At 36.2% G+C, this 27548-nt stretch overlaps 1 protein-coding gene across 1 annotated transcript in view; it reads right to left on the reverse strand.

Moving 5' to 3' along the window:
• TFPI (tissue factor pathway inhibitor) overlaps positions 1-15466 on the reverse strand; it is a 148827-nt gene extending 133361 nt beyond the window's left edge. Inside the window, exon 1 of the mRNA XM_056496178.1 lies at positions 15396-15466. The gene's annotated coding sequence lies outside the window, so the exon portion shown is untranslated. The remainder of the gene's footprint in view (positions 1-15395) is intronic.
• Positions 15467-27548: the final 12082 nt, after the last annotated feature.

The following is a 27548-nucleotide window of genomic DNA, read 5'->3' on the forward strand; positions in this document are numbered from 1 at the left end:
CAATGGAACAAAGGCACACACAGTACCTAGTTAATAATAGGACAACTAATAACTATAAAAGAATGAATACTGGCCCCAATAACCCCAGCTGGTGAAAAGTCTGTGTCATGGCACAGCTTACGGCATGGAAACCAGGTTAAAAAAAATGAAAGCTTTTGGTCTATATTTCAGTATATATTCAGTGACAAAACCAACAAAAGCTTAACTGTTCCTCTCATGCCTGGTGGTGGTTTAGTTCTGCAGAAAGTTTGAGACAGCACAAACTAACAAAAAGCTTTGGTGACATTTCAACACATGCTGAACTTCAGGCAGAATCCCAGGAATTAACCCCATTAGTGAAGAATGCTGCAAGGTTCACAAGTGATGCAAGAGCCTCCAGGGCACAGACCTAGAGCTCCAATAGTCTTGAAGCTCAGTGTTGAAAAATCGACTTATCTGTTAAAAAACCCCTCCTCTCCACTGCCAATATGCCAGAGCCTTTAACCTGCACCAGTAATTACATATTAAAATAAAGGATAAGAACCCATCTGCTGGAATAACATATACAGAGTTTGTCATATCAGAATAATTAGGTATTCTATTTGTATTGTGTTGTAGTTTCAAATTGTGCAAGGTACCTTCCAGGATTAATCATCTGCCTGCACTGGTCTTTGAAAGGAGAGGTTTTTGTTTTTTTGCTCCTAAAGACCACAGTACCTGAAGGAGAACTGTAACTGGGGAGTCTTAGGTAAAGAACCAAAGAGGAATGATCCTGTAGGGTGCTGGATTACTTACAGTTATATTAAAAATGCCAGGCTGACAAACTCACACTGACACTTGCATCAGGTATTTACTGTCTGTTCAAGCAAGAGCCCAGCTCCTGCAGAAAACAACCCAGAAATGTTACAAACACTGAGTGTTCAGACAAATTACATCAATTCCCCTTGTGGGGAACACAATACTTTAGCCATCAATACTGAAGGCAGCGCTGGAAGCTTTGTAAATCTTCTCTGCCCTTCCTTATCCCTCGCACTAATTAATCTCAGTGGGATTTTGTAAATGGTGAGAACAGTAACTGGAAAATGGCATTCAACAACCATTTCTAAACTGGCACGAATCACTCCCCCAGCCACTGCAATTTAAGAAATCCAAATTCATTAAGAAACCCTCAATGCAAACTGATGGCATCAGTTCCATGTTACAACATGGAAACCAAGCTTCTTCAAAGCACAGAGTGGCTCCATGTAATGGGGATGGGGGTAAGGGAAATTGTTTGGGGTTTTTTGGTTGGTGGCGTTTTTTTCTTGACACACCTTCTTTCAAGCAGGTGTTCAATGTTTCCTTTCAAAATAGGGCCAGTGGCAGGGTATCGTACCTGTATTACAGCAGAAGAGTTATGGAATAGAAGAGTTATGATAGATGGGCATGTAATTCTCATGATTTGGTTTTTTTAAAATAACATAATTTTAAAATTATTTTCATTTTTTAATAAATGTTGCCTCAAATTACTGTTATTACCTCATTTTAGGGAGAATTCTCATGACCACAGTTAGAGAAAGTGTTGGCTAGACAACAACTTTACATTATTTAAATCATAGCACAAACAACATCAATACATAAGAAAACATATATAATTTAAATATTTGTATAGAAATAGAAACATAAAATTATATTCCAGTTTTTTTAGAGCATACTTAACCAAATATATTATCTTTTGATTGAAATTCCTATTAATAAATTAAGAGACTTTTTTCAGCATTTGTATTACTTCAAAACAGGTGTTGGATCATGTACATTCGTCACCATAAATATGGTACTCTCACATGCACAGCAGGAAAAGAACAGAGAAGAAAAAATTTAAAAGAACTTGGTGCAAAAAAAGGCCAGAAACACAGGAGGAAGATATCAATGAATTGCATAAAAATTACCTCTTTCAGTCTCCTCACCTTAAAATTTGACATTGGAGAGTAGCGTATGGCTGTAAATCATACATAAAGATAAACACAGAGAGAGGGAGTCTCAGGAGCCTGTAAATTACTAGCAGTGAACAAAAAAGCAGACTACAGTGGGATTCTCCTCAGGCATCATCTCAATTTTGCTAACATTTTAAATGACAGTTTGAATTATCACTTCAGAGGTTCAGCTTTGGCTATAATAAAGGCTAATGAATTTTTGTCATCTTGATACACGTAAGTCATAACTTCAGTATCTCTGCATAGATTAACAAATAAATATTGGCAGAACGTGAAGATGAAATCTATTAACAAAACTGTAAAGTCAGTTTTAAATAATGAAACAAAAAATCTTCCAATAGATTCAAAAAAGAAGTCAAAATCGACGCTGTTTGAAAACATTAACAGCATATGGCATGACCTTGATTTCATTTCAATCCAAGTTGTCTCAATGAAAATTGAAATAACACTTTAGTTGGTTGGCGACAATTGGAGTAATAGCAACTATTTGCTTTCATTTGTAACTTGTAATATATTTGGGTAGAGGCAAATGTATATATATTTAAATCAGAGCTTCTGAAATACTGCAAAATTGAGCTTTTGATTTAAAGTGCTTTAAAAGCACTTCACCAGCCCCAGCTCTTCCTGAGTAGTTTTGCCAGTACTGACAAGCAGCATGGATGGCACCTATCCAAAACCTAAGCAAAAATTCTGGTATTTTTTTGCAATCAAAATAGCATGATTTCTGAAAACATAAATACTGAGCTTCACAGCAAAGTGACTCAAAGCTACTTTCCTTATGTTATTGCAGCATTTACAGGGGCACAGAAGAGAAAGGTGGTCTTTGTTTAGGAGGAATGTCAGATTTGATATTGCAACACCGGCCTTCAAATCTTTTTACCGAAATTTATACTTGCAACAAAAGCCTAGTAAAAAGGTAGCAATGCTTTTCAGCAGCTTTCTTCACTGGTTTTTTAATAACAAAGAAACAAATATTAACCACTTAAAGCTCTTGATACAAGCAGACATTGAGATCCCTATCATTATGATTGTTATTCTGCAAGGTTGTCACATTCCTGCAGCATTTCTGTTCACTGAGAGGTCAAATCTCCCAACTCAGATTTTTAGTCACATGACAAAAAAATTCTTGTATTATGGTTCTTTACAGTAAGACAAAGATCCCCTCCTGTGCCTCATATAATAATTCTTTTACACTACATAAAGCTCTCAGTGCCTTATCTACTTCAATTACAATGTCAGAATCCAATTTTATTTGGTCTTGTGATTATATTAGTGTCATTTAAATTAGCACCTGCTTGCAGTTACCCCAGATTGGAATTACCTAGTGACAACAGTATTTTTGCTTTCTTTGTATAAGAAACAAGAATGGCTGGTGTGTCTGTTTTGCCATTACAAGTCTTATGCTTTCCCATGTTTTAAACTTCATACCCATGATACTACAGGCATTTGCTATAAAGGAAAACTGATTTAAATTCATGCATGCTGTAAGTACACAGTTCTCTATCCAAAGAGCCTTACTCCTAGTGATACAATATGAATAAAACTCCCATACAAGCAGCATTTGAATAGATAATGCTGCATGGTTCTGTGGAGGGATTTCTATGGATTTTTTCTCACCCACCTCTTATGTCTTCTGTGAAAGTCACAGCCCTGGGTTTTGGGCAGTAAAATTCAATGGAAAAGTCAGAGTACTGCACAAATCAGCTCTCCATCACAAAACCTGACCCTAGCAATAAAACCAACTAACTACTCCCTGGTACAGTATTTGAGGGAGAGAACTGCACATTTATTGTGCACTAGAACAACACTGGTAATTAGCTGAATCACAGTGCTACATACCATCAAAACTCATCCACTTCATCATCTAATTTTACCATCATCTAATTGGCTACAGGAAAGCCAACTCAGTCAATACTGATGCACACAAGTTATAAAGTGTGTAATTATTTTTTGTTCATGGCTATGAATCTTCTGCTTTCAAATAATTTACTCTTGTCAATGGAACAAATGACAGATATGCTTGTGACAAAAATTGTAAGTTAAAGATGTAAAAATCTCCACCAGCAACTCAAATCTTCTTTCAAACTTGTCCAATCTTTTCAAAAGCTGTTCAATATAATTTTGTAATCAATGGTACTTTTCCAAACTTCCCTATAGACAAAGCTATGTTTCTTCTCCACTTCATCTTCCCACATCATTTATACTGCTCTCCTGAGTCCCCTTACACTGTCTTCACCAATATAAAACAAATGGAAACAACCGCATAAAAATCTATACTTAGTCCACTGAAGTAATAAATAGTCTTTACATTCTTCTGGATGTTTTTTCATTATACCTGCTGTTGGGGACAATTTTTGTCATCCAGATTTATGGGCACATTAGGTATAATAATTCTGCTTTGTATTTTATCTCTGCAGAAACACTATTAGGAGCTGTTCTAGTCATCTGAGTGCAATAAAACAGTTATGCTTTTAACACATCTTATTTGCCTATGAATAGCTCTTAGCAAGATAACCACAGGCTCCTTTTTATCAGCATATTAACATTTAATGTGTGTTTGGACTCAGGGCCTGTGTGTTTGTTTTAAAGCAAGATTATGACATTACCATTTGCAAAGAACTCCCCATTGGTGTCAGTAGGGAGTAGCTAAAACATGACTGACATGAGATTATGTTAGTCACAGCCTTATCTAAGTTCCCTTTTTCTGCAAGACATTTACTGAAGGACTTAAAACAGGTGGTGTTTGCTCCCACTGAAGCAAGTAATTTCTAAAGTTCAAAGGGAAATATCTCCATGTACAAGCATCACTAATAGTATCCTAAAAGTGCTCTTTTATTTCAGTCAAGATGAAATGGGAGCAAGGACCTGCTGTTTACAACTTAAAACTAGGTTAACTTTAAACTGGGTTCTTTTGCCTGGAGGAAGGAGATGAAGAGTCCAAGCTGGCAGATCTAGGTTAGCAGTCTTCTACAGGGGATTGCCTGTTAAAATTGGAGCAAGGCATGTTCTCCCACTAAACTGCTGTTGGTAGAGTGCATGTGCTCACAGGGGAAGTAGGTTTAGCTAAAAAATAAGTATGCAGCAGGTTAAATACTAGGATAATTGTATGCAGTAGTACTCTGCTCCAGAGAGACACCAGCAGCCAATGTATTCTCAAAATAGCAAAGGATTTACATGCTGAGATTTACAGTGTTAAGTATTTCCAAGAAATGCAAGTTGACTTTAAGCACATGGCTTAGCTCCCTTTCAAAGGAAGGCAGGATAGCTGGAAAAATGCAGGTGGTTAAGTCTAAATCAACTTAAATTCAAACATCCTGCAATTATTGACTGCATTTCTTTTTCATGGACAATCAGTTGCTACCAATTGATTGTACAGAGTATACATACACATGAAAATAATTTTTGCTGAAAAGAGTCCTTCAAATACTATAAGAAATATGGAAAGTATATTAGTAAATAGTATAAAATTTGGGAAAATTGAAAAAGTTAGGTCTAAATAGTCTCATAACAGAATTTCTGACAGGCTAGGTATTTTTCTGTACCTGAGATAGTGCTACAACATCAGCTAAAAAGAAGATTTCAGCTGGATAAAAGAGACTTGAAAATAGATTCAGTTATAATCCAACTCATTTTGTTTAATGTTGCTTTCCAAAGATTTAATATGCACTGCCTGCTCCAGTTATAAAAATTAGAAAGTTTAACTTCATTAAGGTAAAGCTACAACTGTTTGCAAACAGACAGATTATGGAGCTGTCAAATCAAACTGATTTGAATAGAAGGGAACTACTCAGCCTTTCTAATCCTAATTTTGGTAGACAAGTACAACATACCATTACAAAACATCACATTGGTAAACTTATGACCACAGAAAAATAGCTGAATACATTAGGGCAATTGAAAACAATTCCATTCAAATAAAATTTTAAGTGCAAATCTGGACCTGCAGACATGATAATTAAAACATGGGCAATCCTATTCATTTCCTCTATTTTTTTTTTTTTTTTTTTTTCATATGTCTACATTGATTAAAATCAGTATTTGCTGCAATTGCTGTACTGGAACAACAACTATCAGCAATAGAACAAGTAAAAAATCCCATTCTGATTTGCCACATCTTTAAAAGCCAAATTTTCCTATGAAGTTACTGTAGAAATTAAAAATCTAACAGGGAAAGGCAGTGGAAAAATATTTGTTTCCACAAGTAATGGATTTAATTATTTTTTCCTTCTATTTTAAAAAGACCTTTAGTTCTTCATCAATGATAGTTACATTTAAGAAAATAAACTCATTTCTCAAATGTGCATTTTAAGTCTAATAGCAGAAGCTAATATCCTGATTAATATTACATGAGCGTTTCCATTATCAGCTCAAGCTGACTGAAAAAATAAATGCTTCACAACGCCTGTTTTCAAGTTCAGCGTGCTCCCCTTGTCTTCCTATAAGCCCTTTCTCTGTAATGCAAAGATTTCAGTGTGTGCCTTACAGAGCCTGCACAGCAGCAGATCAGTGCATGCAGACATGAAGGTGCTTCCCCATTCTCTCCCTTGTTGGAGAGCTCTGATCACCTGCAGGAACAAGGTAAGAGATTCCCAGAGCCTGAGCCCTGCTCATGCAGAAAGCTGGACAGGGATATCTGCTCAAGTCTGACCCCTATGATCAGTCCTTAGTATCCTGATACTTTTCCTCCAATTTTATGAGATCTTAGGTAATGGATTCTACTGATGAATGACTCCTCTATTTATTTGAATACTACCATCTTAGTCACTCTGAGCTCAGTTCAATGTCTCCGAAGACATTCTATATATTGCAGAAAGACATTAAATTTCTCACAGAAGAAAGGTCTAAATAGTATTTTGACTTAAACAGCTGAAATGAGTGACAAAATTCCATGCATAAGTATGGTTATTTGCTGATACAAAAGTGTTTTCTACTTAATAGTCTACAGCAGTTATATGAACTACAACTTACATTAATTCTTCTTCTTAACTCATTTTCCATTCACATCAAAGAATGTATTTTTTTATACTGTTCCCAGAAATGGGAGAAAACGGGATAACCAGACTTGAGGTACTAGCGGTAAAATTAACATCTTCCTTGAACATATATATCTTAATAGCTTTTTTATTCTGCAATGATATAAAATATTTTACTTTCACTGCACTTCTCAAATTTATTTCAATGAAAATACAACTTTTGTACAAGTAGAAAAAAACCTACCAATATGCCTATCCTGTTTGCTGACCCTACCTTTTCTCCTTCGGCCATATAAATTGAGGAAAGTGCTTTCATTTAGTTTGCTTTAACTTGTTTCTAAAGACTCTAATTTTGCTTCTCCTGTCTTTGTGAGAAGTCTAATGATGCTCATTCCCAAACAATGAAGTGGTGTTGTATGTGATAGACTTGTCAATGGAATAAATTGTTTTATCAAATCTGCAAGCACTGGAAGGACATTTTGCAGGCTTCATGTAGCAACATACCAGATATTTCACATGCAGCAGACAGAAAGACACCTGACTTATTACTATTTTTCATGTTTGATTTTTTAAAAATTAGGACCAAAATTGTATCCATCTTTTACTGCCTGTGATAGCTTTGGATATGCCAAGGAGCTGCAGAGCTTTCTGACAGTGACTGATGGAAATGCTGAGCACCTCTGACAGTCAGACCATGCACCTATTATTTTTCAGGTTTTTTTCTTGCCACAGAGTGTTTTTATGGCTTTCATCTTTGCACAGCTCATCTCTTCATGGTTTAATGATGCATTTCCTGTATGTCTCATGAGAGTTAAAGTTCCACATTCAATCTCTTCCCATTTTGTCTTCAAACCTCTCTGACTAGAGGTTCTTTCTTATGGATTTCCCAACATTCTTACAAAATACAGTGTCCACAGAAAATATTTTTAATGTTTAGAGCTATGAGTTGCAGCAGTTGATTTAGAGGCAGTCAACATAACCTGTTCCAACCAATAAAAATTCTAGACTCCAATCAACTGGTAAAAGTCTCTCCCTGCAAACTCAGGTCCCAGGACTGCCTGCCTCTGCAGAGGGAGGACAACTCACCATGAGCCCCTTCAAGGGGAACTGCACCAACTCTGTCCCTCTAAATAAACTAGACCTGCTAGTATTGCACCTCCCAGGAAAAGAGAAAAATCACTAAGTAATTTCTCTGTCACACTTTTCAGGCAGCTTTAAGATGACAAACATTGGCTGTAATTAAAGATTTGAGACCTGCAGCAATGCTGAAGATAGACAGCCAAAAGTAGGCACAAACAGCAACAGGCAAAGATTCATGAAAACCATGGGACTTAACTGTTCTCAGTATGTGATGAAACCACTCCTTTTAGGCAGGGTCTGCCTAAAAGCTGAGCTCCTACCCCAAAACTTTTTAAGATATTTATGGACAGCCCCTCTTATTCTTCCCTCACTAGAAATGCAGGGGCCAATATTAGTACTTTTCAACACAATGAGTTAAACAAGTGCTTAAAAGCTCTGCCTTTAAGTATTCAAAGTTTCCTACAAAAGAAAATAAAAACCACACTTTTAGCCATTATGAATACAGATAGAGAAACCAATGTTCTTTGTATGCCAAGGGCCTCATTGTTAAGTGATAAAAGAAGGAAGTATTATAAAAATGGTATGAACAGTTTCAAAGATTGGGGAATCACAGATGAAGGCTGAAATGGAGTTAAGATGACACAAAACAAGCCACTTTCAGCGGGCCCATTCCAATCACATCATGTCCTGAAAACATCAAACTGAATGAGACTGAGAAGTGAGAAAATGACAGCAGCATTTTCAGAGTTTAAATCCATTTTTCTACATGAGGTGAAACTAAACCAGGAATAAAATGAAGTCATGCTTGAAAGAGGTAATTTGTAAAGCAACATTACCACTGGTACATCTGAAGTTGATTTTTTTCCTGTCAAAAACCTAAAACATGCCAAATTGCTAAGGAATTTATTAACATTTTGACAATAGTTGTTGCAACATGAAAGAATTATGACAGAGCCAGGTACCTCCTGCATCTCTGTACTTGCTCCAAGCCTTTGTTAAATACCTGCCACATGATCTTGCTGCAGTGCTGAAACCATAAGGATTAAAAATGATGCAGTGATAGTAACTCTGGAGCAAGTTTCATTCAGGATGAGAATGACAGCTTAGTCACACCAAACTTTCCAGAGTAATGGAAATGAGTCCAGCACCTGCTGATTCCACACATGCTATGCTGGCAACGAGGCACACAGCTCTTATGCTGCAGGTGTGATTTCATGAAGGTAACTGGGAAGGTGTTAGGTTACATTGAAAGAAAATCAATAAAATGTTTCTCAGTACAGAAATTACAGGAATCAGCAACCCCATTATGAGTATCAATCAGCAAACAACCTGGAGATCCTACAAACAATTACTGCTATTTACCCTTGCAGTAACCAAACAAAACAACCCTTGGTGATATTATTTGAACCAGCGCAGTTGTACTTCATTTTTCAAAGTTTTTTTCCTCAATACATTACTCAGCTTTTTCATAGTAAAAAAAAAATTCTTTTTGAGATCAGCCAGCACAAATTTAAAGTTACCCAGAACACTGTCCTAATGCCACAGAAGACATATGTATGATGCAGAAGGCTTTATTTGCCCATAACTTCAGAAAAAGACCTATACTTTTAGCATTATATATGTGCATTTGAAGAAATTACAAGTTCCACACCTATTTGGGATGGAAAAGTCAAGTAACTAGTAAGAATCAGTTTCATTTTGTATTCTTGACACCTGTTCAGTATTTTAGAGCACATAGCGTACTACTAAGTATATCATTAAAGCTCATGGAATAATCAATATCAGAGTGATAAAGCCAAATCACCCTGTGTTTCTAGGGAAAAAAAAATTGTAATAAAAATGAAACTTATAAAACAAATTGTTCTCTGAGGCCAAACAAGAAACTGTGTCATAGAACACAACCCAAAACACTAAACGACCAAATTTTTGACTGTGTAACAAAAGTTATTCAAAGTTGCTCGATTGTTGCAGGGAAAAATAAAAGTACGTAGGAAATGGCCTAAAACCTGAGAAGGAAGGCCAAAACTAGAACAGGACAAGGAAAACAAAAGTACAGCAAACATCTTGCTGAAAAGTTAAAGAGCTTATTCCTATGTACTATTTTTGGAAGGGGCAAAGATGAGAAGACGATTAACATCACATCAAAGTGAATAATCATATATCCTGCATTGAGACAAAGTGCCCGATCTTAAGAGCACTTGTGCTGATTAACTCCTGTGTATAACTGCAACCAAATGACAGTATTCTCCAGTCAGTGTCAACAAAATTGGGAAGGGAAAACTGCAGGCAATTGAGGTAATTAATCCTGGAATAAATCTGTTCTTAGGCAATCCAAACTGAGTAACTTTTCAGCTCTATTTTACACTGGTTCTCATGTAAGTAAATGGAAAAGTAATAGACATGAATTAAACATTTTCATTTCACAGTACTAAGCATTCACCCATCACCCATGAAGCTCATTCCTCATCCCTTGGGCATCAATTTCAGCAGTGCCTGCTTAATAAATGAGCATCAATTATTCGGAATTATTAAGAAATGTACTCAGCACGTACTCCCCTCTCTCACGTACATCCAAGAGTGCAGAGCAACAGTCTGGCATACAAAATATCAAGGCATAGGGCAACTGCAACACATAAATAAACTTAACAAAGACTCAACAGTGCTAGTAACTATCCTTAGGACTGAGTACACTGTTTGAGTTCTTTTTAAGAAACAGAGTCTAAAAGCTAGAAAAATATCGTCAGAAAATATCTGTTACAAAAATCAATAAAATTATTGCTGCTCCAATATGTAATTTTTCCATACAACATGCAAATATACATATAGTATCTCTTTTCCAGAGAATTGTTACATATAGCTACAAATTCCATATTTGGAATTATTAATTGTTATACTTTTTATACTATTTCCTTGCATTACTTGAAGTAAAAATATTTTCAATACTAAGGCTTAACTAATAAGACAACTATACTAAACACCATCTGGTAAGTATCACAATATTCCCAACACCACTGAAACTCCCCAGCACTCTCTGCACAGAAAGTAAGTTCTGAAAAGACACTAAAATGTTGACTCAGGAATACTTTTTAGTGAAGAAAACCTCTTGGCTTCTACTAGGTTTTAAATTGTGTTCAAGCTTCTCCTATATTGCTTTATTTCTGGATAATTTCCCACACTGAGTTTAAAATGTTTTTAATTTAAATATTTAATATTTGCTGATACCAAGACTGATTAAAGTTTGTTTTCAGTCTACATTGAGTCAAGTCAATCAGACATCTTTCTAAGCAGTAAATACAGACCATATTAATCTGGTAAACTATTACTCATTCCTGTAAGGAATACTTTTGTCCCAAGGAATTTTGGAAGGAGTGTTAGTTACGAGGACAAAAATGCAATTCAAATTCTCTCTCTCCTGTTTTTCTCTAAGAGTGTGCCATTTTGCAAATGGAAAGGTTAATTCACACATATGCTTGTGCACTGAGCCTTCACTAGGCAGTAATTGATCTAACAAAACCCATCTGAACCCATTTACAGTAATTTACAAACTCAGATTCCAGAGCATCTAGTTATTACTCTCTTCTAAAGCAGTGACTAATTCCAAAGCAGGAAGTTCCTGAACCACAAATCTCTGGAATCTGCCAATTTTCCCTCTAGAAGGACTGGAAATTATTCTATGCTTTTCTCCTCCTGCCTCTTCTCCAAATGTCTGTTGCTGGCCCTTGTCAGAGAACAGATTTGAGCCAAATAGAGCCAGTGGGAGTCTTTGCATGTTATTTATCATCCAGCTTGCTTTCTCTTCACGTCTTTACTATTAATTTTGATTTAATTTTAATTTTCCACATAACCAAAGTTGAGAAAGACAAATTTAATTTTTACAATGGAAATATTTTTGCTTTTGTTGCCTTTTTCTGCTAATGTAGTGTGTTTGCACATACAAAGAAATCTAAGTTGAAAACAAAAACTAGTCAAAATTTCTCATTAAAGACACAATTGCTATTTAAATTTTATCTGATTTCTCTCTGAAGAGACACTGATCTCACAACTAATCAAAGGTGTTGGCACAATTTCACAATGCTTTCTCAATCAATTGAATTATATTATCTCCAGGGTTTCTTCAGTCACAAAGGATTTTAAAAATTTTTAAACAGGTCTTAATTTTCCATCATACAATCCTTTCTGAATTCATTAACCTTTTCTTGCCTTTTTTTTTTGTTTGCCTTTTTTTGTTTGTTTGTTTTTCAGTTGTCCCTACTCCTAACAAACATCTTAAAATTTTCCTGAGAAAACCTCCAGAAGATTGTTGGGTATTTAAAACACACAGCCCTTACCTGAAAAAGCACAGAGCGTTATACATCCATTACTCAAAGAGCTGACAACACAGTACCATCTCTAGGAAGCTTTTGAGCTCTAAACTGTATCATTTCTATGGCATAAGAATAATGCAGTTACACTGCTACCAAGGCCTGCAGGGGTTTGGTCAGTATTAATTTGAGTACAACTATAGATGCTGACATTATTTTGCAATGCTAATTTAAGAAACATTTTATGGATTGGAAAAAAGAATAAACAGTACCACTTCTTATATTTTATTTCTGGGCACTCTTATAATTTGCCTGCTTAAGAATACAAAAAAAACCAAAAACACCAAAAAACCAAAGACAAAACAAAAAAAAACAACAACAAAAAAGCAATAACATTCAGATCAGAGTAATATTTTCAAAGGCAATGAACAAACCCATATGGACAGCTGACAACAGTTACAGGCAGATAAAATGATGGCACATAAAGGGAAAGCTTTCTTCACACATGTCACGGCAAGGAATGTCATTTGTTGTTCTCCTGTAGCACACTGCTGTCTCTCATATGGTATAATGTCACATAACTGTTCTATTGCTTTCCTCACACTCCTTTCTTATTCCAACTCCCAGGTCTTTTAAACTTGTATCTGACCAGGAGTTGCATTAGTGCCCTGAATATAGAGTGCCACAAGCAAACAGGGATTTCTCTAGTAGCAAATGCCCAAATACTCAGAAACTTGCAGTTTTTAGTATCTTAAATTCAGAGAAACAGCTGGAAACATTTTCAAAGTCACAAGCTGCTAAAATACAATACTTTTTCATTTAAGCATCTCTTCATATGACTGCTGAGGAGTTTCATCAGACAACAGGCTACACTGTAAATCCTATTGCTCTCAAGAGGACTGCAGTTCCATGACTAGTTTAGATGTCTCTCACACTGATTAAAATTAGCATTTAAAATATACACACAGGGAGTATTTTCTGAACACTAATATTCAGATTAAGGCTTTGTCTTGGTCTGCATTTCCAAGTTTCACTGATGAACTTGCACCTGTTCAATTCAAATCACATATACTGCTCAGCAGGTTTTGACTTCATCAGAATTTCTGATATAGACAATTTCCCTGCAGAAGTGTTATTTTGCCTGATTAGTATTTGGGATGTTCTGATGACATTTGCTCCATCTACACTAGAGGGATAACAGGGTTTTGTTCCAATTGCATCTGCAGCCATAGTTGCCTATATAAGATGGTTCAGCCTGTGCTCATAATTGATCTGGCTCATAAAAGCTAATTAAATGATTCATGAGTCCTTCTCAACCCATCTAGAATCTGTGCTGAGTTCCAGACAGGTAAACACAGAGCCAGACAGTTTCAATTTAAGAAAAATGCAGTGAAAGTGCTGTGGCATCATTCAAAATCTGCCATTGAAGCTTGCCAGCAGATATCCTCCATTGTGTCTACAACACACTACAGCTGCACTCTCAGTAGTACAGAGAGGGTTGTGTGCAAATCTTATACCAGAGGAGATATTCCAGAACAGGGATAAAATTACCCTGTAGGAGACACAGCACCCATTGTCTCAAAAATGGCATGAGTATTGTGCAATTGGTACTGCACAGGGCATAGTGAGCCTGCTGCTCTCACACCTTCCACAATGCCTGCTAAATTCCAACACATATCTCCTTTTCTTATCAGATTCCTGACAAGAGACCATAAGATAAAAATTACCCTGGGCAGTTTTCCTGACTTGTTTTTTCTTTGTTTTCCTGTGACAATATTGCCCTAATTGGCAACTTTATATTTATATTAATTTTTACTTGGATCTTTCAGAATATTAATTAGAATTGCTTCATTCTCTTCATCATGTCTCTCCTGGCCAGTAGAAAACTAGAAATTAGCAAGGGGTGGGGAGTGCAGCAGGGGGTTGAGTGAAATGCAGCAACATGAAGCATTTCTGCAAAATCTTAGAAGTGTGAATCGATTCATACAATATGCTGATGAGAAGAGACATGTTATCACATTTTATGGAAATCTGAGACACAATTTAAATGACTTGCCTAAAGCCAGAACTGTCAGATTGGGGATTAGAGGGCCTGGCTCTCATTCTCTTCCATTCACTATTTTGACTTTTAACTGCAAAAGGGAGGCATAGCCTGACTCAAGAAACAGTATTAAAGAAAAACCCAAAGAAATTCTAGTGCCAGACTATGTTTTGCCTTGCAGAAGATAATCAAAGATATTTAAGCATCAACTTAGATTTTGAGTGTTGAAAAATTTTGTGGATTTTGCAAAATTATGCAAAACAAAACTTCTGTCAAATAACTAAGTTCAGTGTAAAAATCAGATTTAAATTTTTATAAATATCTGAAACAACATAAGACATTATTAAAAGACTAGAAAACCATTGCAAAGTGGACATTTGGTTAGATTTTACAAGTTCTGAGAAAGCAGTGTTGGATATTTCTCAAAGCTGGTACTCCCTGCATCACTCAGCATTTGTTGTTTGCCATTGACAATAGAAATCTAACCTGATATCACTAGAGAAAACAAGCATGCAAGTACCCTGAAAAGACTGTATCTGAGTTTCTTTGAACCATGTTCAGGAAGAGCAGTGAAAAGGATCAGGGCATATATTTTTATCTACACTATTTTTTTAGTATCTTTTTATAATTACTAAGTAACCTTTAAATAAGTGAATAATTCAGTTTCACAGTATAGCAGTGCTAAATAATTTTTCCCAAGCTCCCATAAAATGCTTTTTACAGATTTGAGAAATCAAATCAAAGACAGAATTTCACCATCCCAGAATAAGGTACATTAGTACTGAATGCAGTGTGCTAAGCTGACAGTGATCTGATTCTGATCCCATTTTATCTCCTCTTTTTTCCACTGCCTCCAAATCCTTCTTGGTTTTGTCTGACAAACTAGACAACAGCTCCAAAGAGAAGCCATAGCCTTAAAAATACCAAGAACTTTTGCCAATAAAGTTCAAAAAAAATAAAGCAAATAAAGAGAAAAAAATCTGCTGTTTACCAAAATGTACAAGCCCCAAAACACTCCTTTTTCCAGTCACCACATCCCACATCTTACCTTCTGGAGGCTTCTCTTTGATTTGTTCCTAGACTCAGAACTTATTCTGGCATGGTCAAACCTCAGTAAAGAGGAGGATGCGCCCCAACTAGGAACACAGCAGCATTCTCACAAAATTTGTATATTTACAGAGTGAAAGAATCAAGCAGCGTATGGCTAAGAGGAAAAAAGATCCAGAAGGAAAGATAAAGAGTCTCCAGAGAAGAGCAAAACTGGAAATCAAATGCACCTGTTGTGTTGTTCCTTCCTAGTGTCCATGTCTGGAAATGAGAATTATTTTCCAAATAACTTCATGAAACTAAAAGCATATGTGTTCTGCAACACTTGTCCTTAAAATCCCCATTGTTTTGTCAAACACTGCAAACTTTCCTTTGGCAGCTTTGGAGCTTGACATCTCTTCATCCTACCCACCACTTCTACAGCTGATGTGGTGCCTTCTCCAGCTGAGCAGCCAAGAGCTGGTGAACACAGCCAAGACCCTCATGGGGACAGCAGCCTGTTGCAAGTGACAGGAGAGAGGCTCTGGTGCAGGGGAAAAGAGTCCCAATCCCTGTTATCATAAAGAATGGAAGATAAAAAGATTTTTTTTTTCAAAAACATACAAGTTTTTCTTTAAATTAGGAAATAAAAGAAGTTGGAGTATGGGAGCATTTTTGTAGCTGCTGAGCCTCTAAATCGACCTTCTTCCCAAAAGAAAGGGAGAAACATAACAACTAATATAAGTTATGGTTCTTAACTGCCTCGGGAACGATTTTATCTGAGAAGAAAATGGCCTGCAATAAACCCAGAACACACTGGAGACTGAACAGCATTCCAAGGAGAGGAAATGAGTGATCCATTCTGCATTTACAAGGTACATCCTGAAGTAATCATTAGAAGCTTTCTCTTGCATCTTTTGAACAAACCAGTCTTTGAAAAAGAAGCTCTGCAGGAAAAAAAATGTTAAGTGCCTGCTTAAGTTCAAGAGATGGGAGAAGGAAAAGGGGATTTTCTTTCATGAAATTAAACATGCCTTTGCTCCCCAAAGATGGGAGAGCTTCCAAAAGAACGGGTGTTACATAGACTGTTTCCAACTGAGTTGCACTCTTGCCATATCACATGAAATTAACTCTTCATATGAGAACTTCTTGAAGCTGTGTTCCCCTTACTTCACAGAAAGCCAGATTTTAGTTGTTCCATGAGATAACTCAGGCATTTTGCAATAAACATACAGTCTGCTCCAAAGAATTGGCAGGCAGTGCATTTTGCTTAAGGAACACCACCAAATATTATGAAAGCAGCATCTGCCAACAGTTTGTGTGGTGCAGTCTGTGTTCCAATACCTACATAGCTCACACACAGTGTTCAGTGTTAGGCTTCACCATCAATTGGAAAATAACATTTCTAAATTAATTCTGTCTTTCAAGTATGGTTTTCCAGAACTTCTAAGCATGTTTGGTAAAAGAAAGATTTCTATTCTTTCTTTTATAAGCAGAAAAAGCATTTTAAGTAGTCAGTGATATGAAGGCAGGCAAACATTCCACAGAGCTACAGAACACATCACACAGGAATCTAGTCCTGAACCAATATGCCCAGCACATATTTTAACTGAAAGCAGTAAAAGAAACCAAACTAATCAATGAAAACATCCTGAAATCATTGCAGAGGCTAAAATGAAAATACTTTAATCTGATTTTTAAATTTTTTTTGATGTTTCTAATTAATTTTTTACATGGAGTAGAGGTTGGGAAATGTGAAATTGAATGTACTTCTCATTAAGGAAAATTTGAGAAACAAACCTACAAGTTCAATTAAGCACAGAAGTTGAGACAGAGCGAGTGTGGTGTTTTTTTTATACCTCACAGTAAAAACACGTGGCCTAGAAGTTCCATAATGCTCAAATCAGTGTATTCACACTGTCTGTGTGAGTTTGCACTAACAGCACTGAGCGACCACACATCTGGTTTGATGATACATTATTTCTTACTTACTGAGATTAAAAATATTTCAAGTAATTTTTCCACTTATCACAACTGTTATTAGTGCTGTGTTAAGGCAAAAGATAGGGCATGAAGTGTGACAGAACATCAGATCAATTCAGAGATCACTGTCCATGACAGAGCAATCAATACACAACATGCCAAAGCAGCTGCTTTTTATTCCCACAGCATCTGACATGTATCCCTACAGGGAGCAGTGCTCAAGTACAAAAGAAACAACCCCCTCACTTTCATGCATTTATATATTGCTCTGAAAGCAACAGTCAAGTCATTGCTATCATCCTTCATCTCCCTCAGCTTCATCTTTAAACCGTGTGTTGTTTGTATCATAAACAACTCAGGGAATAGAATCATTGAGAATTAATTTTTTGGTGCATTAACATCTGTTCTTCCTTTCTTCAGTTTGATCCTAGCTCCAAACTACAGACTTTAGTGTCATTGTCACAGTGGTTTTATGAGTCATAAATTAGAAGGTTTCACACTTCATGCTGAAAATAAAAAAAAAATTACACAGGTTCTGCAAAATATCAAGTAAAGATTTTCCAAATATTTTAAAGGGAGCAGGTTGTCAATAAATACTGCATAGGTTTTAAGCTAGAGGAATCCTCTTTATTCTCCAAAATTCCTAAGCTAGTACTTCATGAACCCAGCATTATTCTGGAAGACATTTTTATTTACCATTTTGCTCAAAAATTAACTAGGATTGCAAAATTGCATTAGTCACTGTCATGAAGTACTCAATCTCTTTGCTTAGACTGGGAGAGCAACTCAGCTTCTTTTATTTCATACCAGGTCAGAAAAAGTATTTAAAAGTATAGTGATGTCTGGGTAAGAGGGATAGACCAGCCTGTGTTATGCAGCCAGTACTACCCAGTTCCTGAAAATGCTTGTGAGACAACCACACAGACAAGGGTCTGGTCTCTCCAAGAGCTCCAACATTCTTACCAATTTTATCTTTTCCAGTGGGTGCTTTGACAGCATGTCTGTTAGATTAAATCTTTCCATGGAGCAAAAATGAAGAACAATTTTTATTAAGCCATTTGATTTCTACAAACTGGCAGAAATTAGCACAGTACCTATATTCCACTTTCCACCTAACATTTACAGGGTTTTATGAATACATCAGGGTCAAGTGCACTCATAAGTGCAGTTTAATTACTTCCATTTTAATATCCACACTGAAATCATAGGGAATTCCAAGTTTGAAGTGTTCTTATCAGGTAACTAAGAAAGAATAAGCAGTAACCTGAGGTAACAACAGGACTATAATTATCAAATACAAATGGAAAAATAAACGCTTATATTATTTCTCTCTCTAACCAGCAGTACCTAGAAATCAATTCCTCTGTCCACAAAGCTTCAGACTTTATTTTTTTCAATACACGCTCAGACAAAGGAGTTCACCAGACATGCATAATGCTTCCAAAGCAGTTCAAGGATACATATACAGTCCTTGCCACAGGGACACATCCAAGATACTGCAGGAATTTACTTCCCATTCCAATCTCAACCATTGTGTGGCACAGAGCTTGCATGGTTTATTCCCTCCCCATGCTTCCCAGGATAAGCACTGCAGTTCAGGGCTATTCATCAGCACTACAAAATTTGCAGCCATAGACAATTTAGTGATTATACAGTCCCATTTTTAAACTCAAACAATAGATGATCTATGTTAAGTCAACTTCTCCAAAATCTAAGACTGTACTTCGAAGCTGCATCTCGCCTCAGCTAAAGAAGAAAAATACCAAACCTTCAACAAAAACCTCTCAGTTAACTTATCTCTGCTCTAGGTTTTCTAAAGACCTTAATTTTTACAACATGATATTGCCCATAAAGGTGGCAAGGGTCTGAATCACACATGGCTAAAACTAGTTTTTGCTGAAGCTGTGAAGCAGAGTGTGAAACAAAGTTGGACATGAACTACAGATTAACCCCAAAGCAATTCGCACAAAGCAAAGATGTCAATGCTGTCTGCTAAATCCTCACCAAATCAGAACACTGGGCAGCTAAAACTTTAGTTGCAGCACTATAAGCTTATTCTAAGGAAATTTAAACATTTAGTTGGCTTTGGGTTTGTTTTTTTTTCTTTAATCTGAAATCAGAGGTAAAGACTTTAATCTCCAAAACAGGACAATAAGCTTGAAAGGGTCACACCTGAGTGGGAGGAAGTTGCATTGAAAGGAATGAAAATCATCCTGCTCAAACCTAATTTACAGACCTGTCCTTTCCAAAACTTCTAAAGATTTCTCATGGTTTACATATAATAGGATCCAAACAGTGTTCATGGCAACTTATCATTCACCTAGAAGCATGTCATAGGATTTACAGAAGTTTTTCTGCCCAAGTCCACTTTTATTATAATCAACAGTGAGAACATCTGGAATATCAGTGCAAAATTTTTAGGTTTCTACTGAGAGTTAACTGGCTGAACTCTTTGCTCCAAAAGTTATTACAACTACTTCAGTTGTGATCCACTCTCAGGGAAAATGGGAAACATGGGAAAGTTTCTGTTGAGTCAGCAAGATTCTTCTACTTTCAGCAACGCATTTTAATTGCCGAGCAACACACAATGTAAGAAAAGTAAAATAATAATAACAAATAATTGCCTTATGCTAATTTCAGGCAGATAGCATGCTGACTTAATAATTTACTCATTTTGGTCAGACTTGAGGCACATTTGCCCCATACACAGAGAAGATCAGCTCTCTCTGTACCACTAAACACACCTGACAGCTGGCTTTCACTTTCTCTATTAATAATAGCCTTGAAATTTCCTTCTTAAAATGAGATCATACTTCAAAAAGACTTCAACAATATTAGAAAGAAAAAATACTTTCAGTTAAATAAGTACTAGATAAAATACCTAGTTAGGCTGAAATGAATAAGGATTAACTCAAAGTATATTTAGACCAGCAGTGATCTCATTGGGCTCAATATTTTAATGGGTTTGTACTAGAGTAAAACATGCTGAGGTGATAAGTTTTAATTGTTAATGTAATTTTTTACCTTGTAGATAGTAGGACTTTTATTCTTCCCTATGATGCTTTACAAATATATATATTGTATTTAATATGGCTTATTTATGTATTTAATGCTACTACTGCAAGCAGTGATTTAAGCAAATTTAGCTAAAATATTTTTGCAACAAGCAGCAAATAATTAGTATTAGAGACCAAAAATGCTAAAATTCACAGGTCCTACAAGTTAGTAGCCATATGAAATCCTGTCCAAATTAAAAAAAAAAAAAAATAATAAAAAATGGAGTTGTTAAACTAGAGTTGAAGTGTTCACTCAAATTTTTCTGTGTTATGGGGATTTTTTTTGTTCTGTGATACCATGGAAATTCACATTTATAGCTTCCCTTATCTGGCTGTCCACAAAGCTTCCAATAAAATGCAACCATTAGAGACACGATAAGATCTGAACCTGCTTCAGGAAAATTTTCAATACTTTAGGAGGCTATTTGATGATTATCCACCAAGTAGATTGAAAGCAAGAGAAAACAGACTGGTAGTACATTCAGTGAAATGGATTTCTAGTTTGAGAAGAAAAGTCTCCGAGAATCCATGGAAATTAATTCTTTACTGGAATAGCAGAGACCCCCTGTAGATAGAAGTAATTTCCATCTGCACAGTGCCAGCCCTTGTCAGTCTTTTGTCTCACTTAGAGATGGCTTAGATGGAAGCTGTCTGCTTGCTGCTGAGTCCCTGCAGGTCAGACAGGAGCTACAGGATGGCTGTGGAGGCTGATAATATCTAGGTACAAATGACTATTTCCTACTAATTCCCTGCAGTGTCTCTGGTGGCTGTAACCCCGGTCAGGTCACACCAAGCCCATGATCAGTGCTGTCTATCTGCTTTTACAGACACAGCCATGACTGATGGAGACAATGTTCTGAAATGCACTACATTTTAGGGCATTTTCCTGTGATTCTTAAGTGAGCACAATTATAAGGTTAATTATTTAAGAGTTAACAGGAGAGAACAAGCTCTGTCCTTATTCCTCTAAACTATGATTGCCACAGTAGGCAGCATTAAAGAAAGATTGTGTTTCTATGGGTACATCAGGTGGTGAATACTTTCAGACTTCAAAAAACTTAAATGTCAAACTAGAGATCAGAAGTTTATTTTAATCGGCTAAAAAGATAATCTAAAGAGAAAAATAGCCTTTTGCTTCCCCCATATTAACATCACATTCCTCATCTGGAATATCTACTGCTGTAAATGTACACTTTGTTAAGCAAAGCAGTAGTTGGTCTGAAAATTGTCAGTGTGACAGAAGATTAGGCATTATGTGTCTGAACCAGTGTTCATTGTTATCTGCTTATCCAGTAATCAGTAACTCCTTTTATCTACAGCACAGAACCATTCCTAACATGAATCTTCTGCTGTCATTTATAGCACAGTAAGCAGCATGGAAGTATTTTCCAATTAAGCCCACTTGCTCTGATCTTACCCATATTAGTAGCCATAGGTGAAAGAAAGTGGACTCGGTTCTCAATATTGTCATTATTTAAAAAACCAAGGAATAAAATCATATAGACATGCAAAGAAAAGTAAGAGCTCTTCTTCAGACAACTACTTAATCCCTTTTAATTGCAATTGCCTAAAAGTAACCCTAAGTCTTAACTCTTTCAGCCCCATATGGCACTTACAACTGGTCCAGAGGAATTAGCTTAAATCTCCCACTCAGAAACTCTAAGACAGGTGTGCAGCTTTCCCATTCCTAGGAAAGGCTCTTAAGCAAGGATTGTGCCAGTTTTAATGGGGTAAAATCTGTATATTTGTCTCTTCAGCACACAGGAGCACTTTGTGACAATAATGTTTTACATGATCAATACAAGGAAGGAATAAAAAGTCCCTGAGTTAAGTTGTTCATAGCAGCCACAAAAGCAGCATTGACAGCTCCCCCCCACACAACTGACAGCTCATACTTGGAGCTGTATATTTGCCACTCAAAAGGCAGACTCCTATCATCAGAACAACTTGATTGTCAGTGCTTTTCTTGTTGTTGTTTTGTTTTGAATCTGATAGAATTAGTTCTTAAGAATCTGTAAAGATTAAAGGATTTGTAACATTCTCAATGAGCCCATAACAGTTAAAAATTCCCAAGTTAGTTGGATTATTCTAACATGTATAACATTACACAGTATCTCTAGGCACCATGAAAGGATCAAGTCCTAAGAAGCATTTTGAAGGTAAATATTGAGAAGGATTTCTGACTACTCCACAAAGTAGCATAGGAAAAAGAAAGGAAGAACCACAGAAATAAGAGCCCCAAAAACCCAGTTGAACATATGGCAGAATAAGACCAGGAAACCAGCTTTAAAGCTATTCACGAAGAAGTAGGAGCATAAAGCAGCATCATGGTACAGAGAGGTTAGGGTGCACAAAACTCCAACAAAATAAAATACCTAACAGCATGAGACTTTAAATTACTGGGTTTTTTTACCAATAATTAATTGTGGTAATTCAATGACAAGAATATTTTTTTGGCATTTGTTAGATGAAACACCATTTAATTTCAACATTTAATGCAGATGAAACAGCATATCTTAATCTACCATCTTTCTGAATTTACCAATTTCAGAATTATTTCTATTTCTTCCAATTCATTACATGTTTATGATAAATTTTAAAAATCAACTTAAATTAAAAGAGCAAAAGAACAAATAAAAATTATATTCTTTGACAAAGACCACTTTTTTGAATACAGTATATAATTAATGATATAAAATAAAGAGATGAGAACTGAAAGATATTTTGATAAACTTGTTAAAAACAGATTTGTCAGCCTACAAAAATATTTTCGGCTGTTCCTCAAGAAGATACTACAGGTATATTTAATAGGGTTTTATTTTTGAGAAAGTCTGCAGAAATCATTGACTTTTACAGAATTGCAATTCTTTCTTAATTGCATATTCACTGCAATTCCAAGCATTTGGTTTAGTGAAGTTCAGGAAAGATTCCACTTTTTCTGCAAAGGAAATGAGCACAGACTTTGCACCTAACAAAAATTTAACTAATGTAGTCCTACCAGGAGAAAGTTCCATTTATTCATTACAAAGAATAAGAAATTGTGTCACAGTTTAAGAAAAATAATTGGGGGATGGATGTGAGGCGGGTGGGAAAATCAAGTAAAGCAACCCATCACTACGCTGCTTTAGAGCACGTATTTACAGATAGTTTATCAAGTGTTGGGTGTTTTTCCCATATCTTGGCTCTACTTTCACTCATGCTCTTTAAAAAAAACAGTATCTACATCCTTATCTATTTTCTACACATTCCTCACCTATTAACATCCTTATCAGAACATTACAGTTGGTTCCTCAAATACAGCAAGGATACCATTAATAATTAAGTATATGCTTAAGACATCAAATAAACCAGGCTTTATAGGCTCAGAGCCTATCAATCTTCACAGAATCTCTGTGGATTAAGTTAAATGACATTATAATCTAGGGACAGCATTCGGGAGGTTGTGCATAAGACTACACAGTAAAGTGTCTAAATAAGAGAACTTTTTTCTAGGAGAAAATGAAAATGTAGTTCAATTTATAGTGAGATACAAAAGAAAAGAATAAGTTTAGTCATAATAAGTGGGGACACTGCTCTCAGATTGTTTAAGTTGTCCTTGTTGGGATTTTATGATGCACAAGCTCAGTTAAGAGGCAGGTCCAGGAACACAGATGGACACCAAAAAAAACCATACATTTGAAACTCTCCTCTAATTCAGCAATAATATTAACAAGTAGTTATTAAGGCCATATAATTCATTATAATCAAAGTGCCTTCAAAAATTAAACGAGTGCTGGGTTGTGTATGCATTTTACAAGAAGGCAATGCCAACTAGAGCTTTGTTCAGCAGAGCAAAGCAACCACTCAAAATTCCTTAAATACTCCTAAAACCATTAAATCTGCTCCTGTAAGATCTAAAAAGTTACAGTCACCCTCAAGTAACTTTCCAGAAAAAGAAATCTCTTTGAAAACATACTGAAGAAAAGTTGCCCAAACTACAAACTGATACATAAGAACCCCAAGGACGCAGCTGATCTGCAAACATATTAAATACTTAGCAATGGAAAATAATAATTTTTAATATTTTTCTATAGAAAATCTTTATTATTTCCATGACGATTTCCAATTTTATTATCAAAATCAGATGATGTTTTCATTCATAAAGCAGAATTGCCTGTCAGGAAAATACCCTTAGAACTTGCTTATTTCAATTTTTATTATAAGTATTGAATTATTCTGACAAATGTCTACATTGATGTCTCTCTACTGCTAAATGGAATAAAACAGTAAGCAGAAAACCTGCTGTAACTCTTGCTGTAATGTCAGTGTAGGCAGTGACTGCAATTTGGGATGTAATACGGTGCCAAAAATTTAACTCACTTATAAAATGCCTGACAGATAAATCAGGGCTTGGGCCATTTTAACTGTGATCACAGAAATTTATGAACATGAAGTCTTGAAGCAAAATATAATTTATTTAATCACAGATAAATTCATTCAAATAATTGTCATAATGATCAGCCCCCAAAGAGAAACGAAAGCTGAGGTTCAGTATTAACTGATATTATATGAAGACTTAAGCAGAAAAAAGCTGTTAGAATATCAATGCCATAAAATGCAATTTAACTTATCTCTTAGTTGAGACAGAATGGACTCACATATGAAGTAATAAGGGCTTGAACTCCGGTAAAATATATCTAAATAAGTGCTAAAATGGCAAGAGGCTTAGCTGTTCCTATCCAAGCTGCCTCTGAAAGCTCCACTTGATACTTTGCAAAATATCCAGGATTTAAAATTGAAAAAATGTACCTTATTTGAGCTAATGTTTTCCTGTCAGAACATTCTTGTAGTAGCATAAATGTTTTACTTTGTTTTTCTAGATAAGGCACAAATGAGCTCAGATAAGTCCTTCTTTATGGAAGAAAAGCACACTGCCATCTGTGAAATAGGCTGAACACAAAAAGCAGCCTCCTCTGGCATCCAATTGCAAAGATACATCAGATCGATTTTAGTCCCCAGTAAATCTAGGCCATGTTTCACTTTTAGCGCTACCTTGTATGGTGTTTACTTCATGGCAGACTCTTCCTATATTTAATCCTCAAATTACCTCACTCTGTACTTCTCAACCTAAAAACTCTGTAAAAAGGGTTTAACCTTACTGTAGCCAGGAAGTTACTTCTCATTTTTGCCATGCTCAAAAAGCAATACTGTGGGAAAAAGGATTATTGTTTGCTATTTCTGTGGGGAAGAGGAAAACAAAAAGAAAAGGAGAAAAGGAAGGAGGAAAAACCAATTCCAAGCAAATAATTTAGAGGAAGAACATGAATTAATTTTTTCCTCTGCCAGTGTTGGAGGATTTGGGAATGCAAACCTGTGCCATGCTCTTTCTTTTTTAAGTTTCAATCCGGGCACAAATCCTCATGGGCTACCCCAGCAAGAGGAAAGCTGCATTATTCCAGCGTGCAGTGCTGCAGGGAGGAGCAGAGGAGCTCACACATGGGAGGGGCTCCCTTCATGCTGCCACAGCCAGCAGAACAGCAAACCGTTCTCAGATTTGCTGCATCCCTCTGCGAGCCCTCTGCCTTTCCCTGCCTGTCCCATGCCAGCATGGCAAAAGTGTGGTTGGAGCTTCAGTACCTGATCCTGGAGTCCCCCAGTTCAGCCAGCAGAGCTGATGCCAGGCAGCCATGGCCGTGCCCAGGGACCTGAATTTGGGCAGGGACATCCCAGAAATCAGAGCTGCTGTCACACTAGTGTATAGTTAGTCAGAAAATAAGAAGTCTGCTTCATATGCAGAACAAACACATTTTTAAAAAAGGAAAAAAAAAATTATGAAATGTGCAAGCGTACAATTCAAATTCAAAAATTTTTATGGTAGTAGTAAATATTACAAAGTATAACAAATCAGCTATAAACAGAAGAGATGAGAGGTTGTTCTAATCTTTGAGACATACCTTCTGCCAGCCACCACCAGCAATGTACCCTTTTCTCCTAAAAAACATTCCAAAGACGTTTGAATTATCTTGCATCATCAAGGCTATGAAGGCACCAATATAAACTAGTTGCTTCAATTAGTGCAGTTCTCAGGACTAGCATTACTTTGATATAATTTGTGTGCTTGAAAAATTAAATCCATTATTTGCCTTAACATGCCTAATGGATGAGTAAGATCCTTTCAGCAAATTTCAGTAATATTTTATGACCTTTTCACATCTTTAAGATATTGGCTGCTGGCAAAGCTTCCAGCTGGACAGATAGGCAATTCCCAATCTTGCAAGGACATTCTTAACTACAAACACATTTTGAAAGAGTTCTTACTGAAGGACTTACTATGTAGGAGGTTGAGCAATAGGCAGCTCTAGAAAGCAATGCTGGGTCTCAGTTCTCCAAGTATGTATTGGTCTGGTGTCCAAGCCCTGAAGTCAATCAGGAATCAGAGTAATGCAGAGAAGAATTTCCTGAGTCTGGAAAATATTGGCAAGAGGAGCTATATCTTAAAGCAGAAAGCCAAAAGATGTTTTTTCTAAGTTTACTTTTATTCTGCACACATAAACTTTTATTTATTTGATTTAGTAAACCTTAAAGTCAGCCTCAGAGAAGGTTTTTGATGAGAACATCTTGGGCTGCATATACTTTACATGAAAAATACTAAGCTAAAAAACCAACATGCTGTAGAAAACTTGCTCTAGTATTCCACAAATGTCATTACACCACAGTAAGAAAGGTATTGTGAAACTTAACGGAGGCATTCAGGTAGTTTATTTAATAGCACTTATTTAAATTGTTCACAAGTGTGCCAAATTAGTTTAAAGTATTCATACATTGAGATTGTTGAACATCAGCAGTACACAGCTGCTCATGGCTCACAGGCAGCAAAATTGGTAGGGAGCTATTAATGAAGTGGAGAGATTGCATACAAGAGCCACATTAGAGGAACACCACTGTACAGGCAGTCTTGTAACTCAATTTAATGCTTCCCAGAGAAAGTTTAAGCAGAATTGACAAAGCAGTTACAACAGATTCTCAGACTCCTCTCCTATTATATTTTTCCATTCTAATTGGCACACTATCCCAAGGTACCATACTCCAGTGGCACAAAATCTGCCTTTCCTGTTAAAGCCTCCCCAGTAGGGAATTACTCTGTTTTTGCTATATCC

This window comes from Oenanthe melanoleuca, chromosome 7, assembly GCF_029582105.1.
Source record: "Oenanthe melanoleuca isolate GR-GAL-2019-014 chromosome 7, OMel1.0, whole genome shotgun sequence".
NCBI lineage: Eukaryota > Metazoa > Chordata > Aves > Passeriformes > Muscicapidae > Oenanthe > Oenanthe melanoleuca.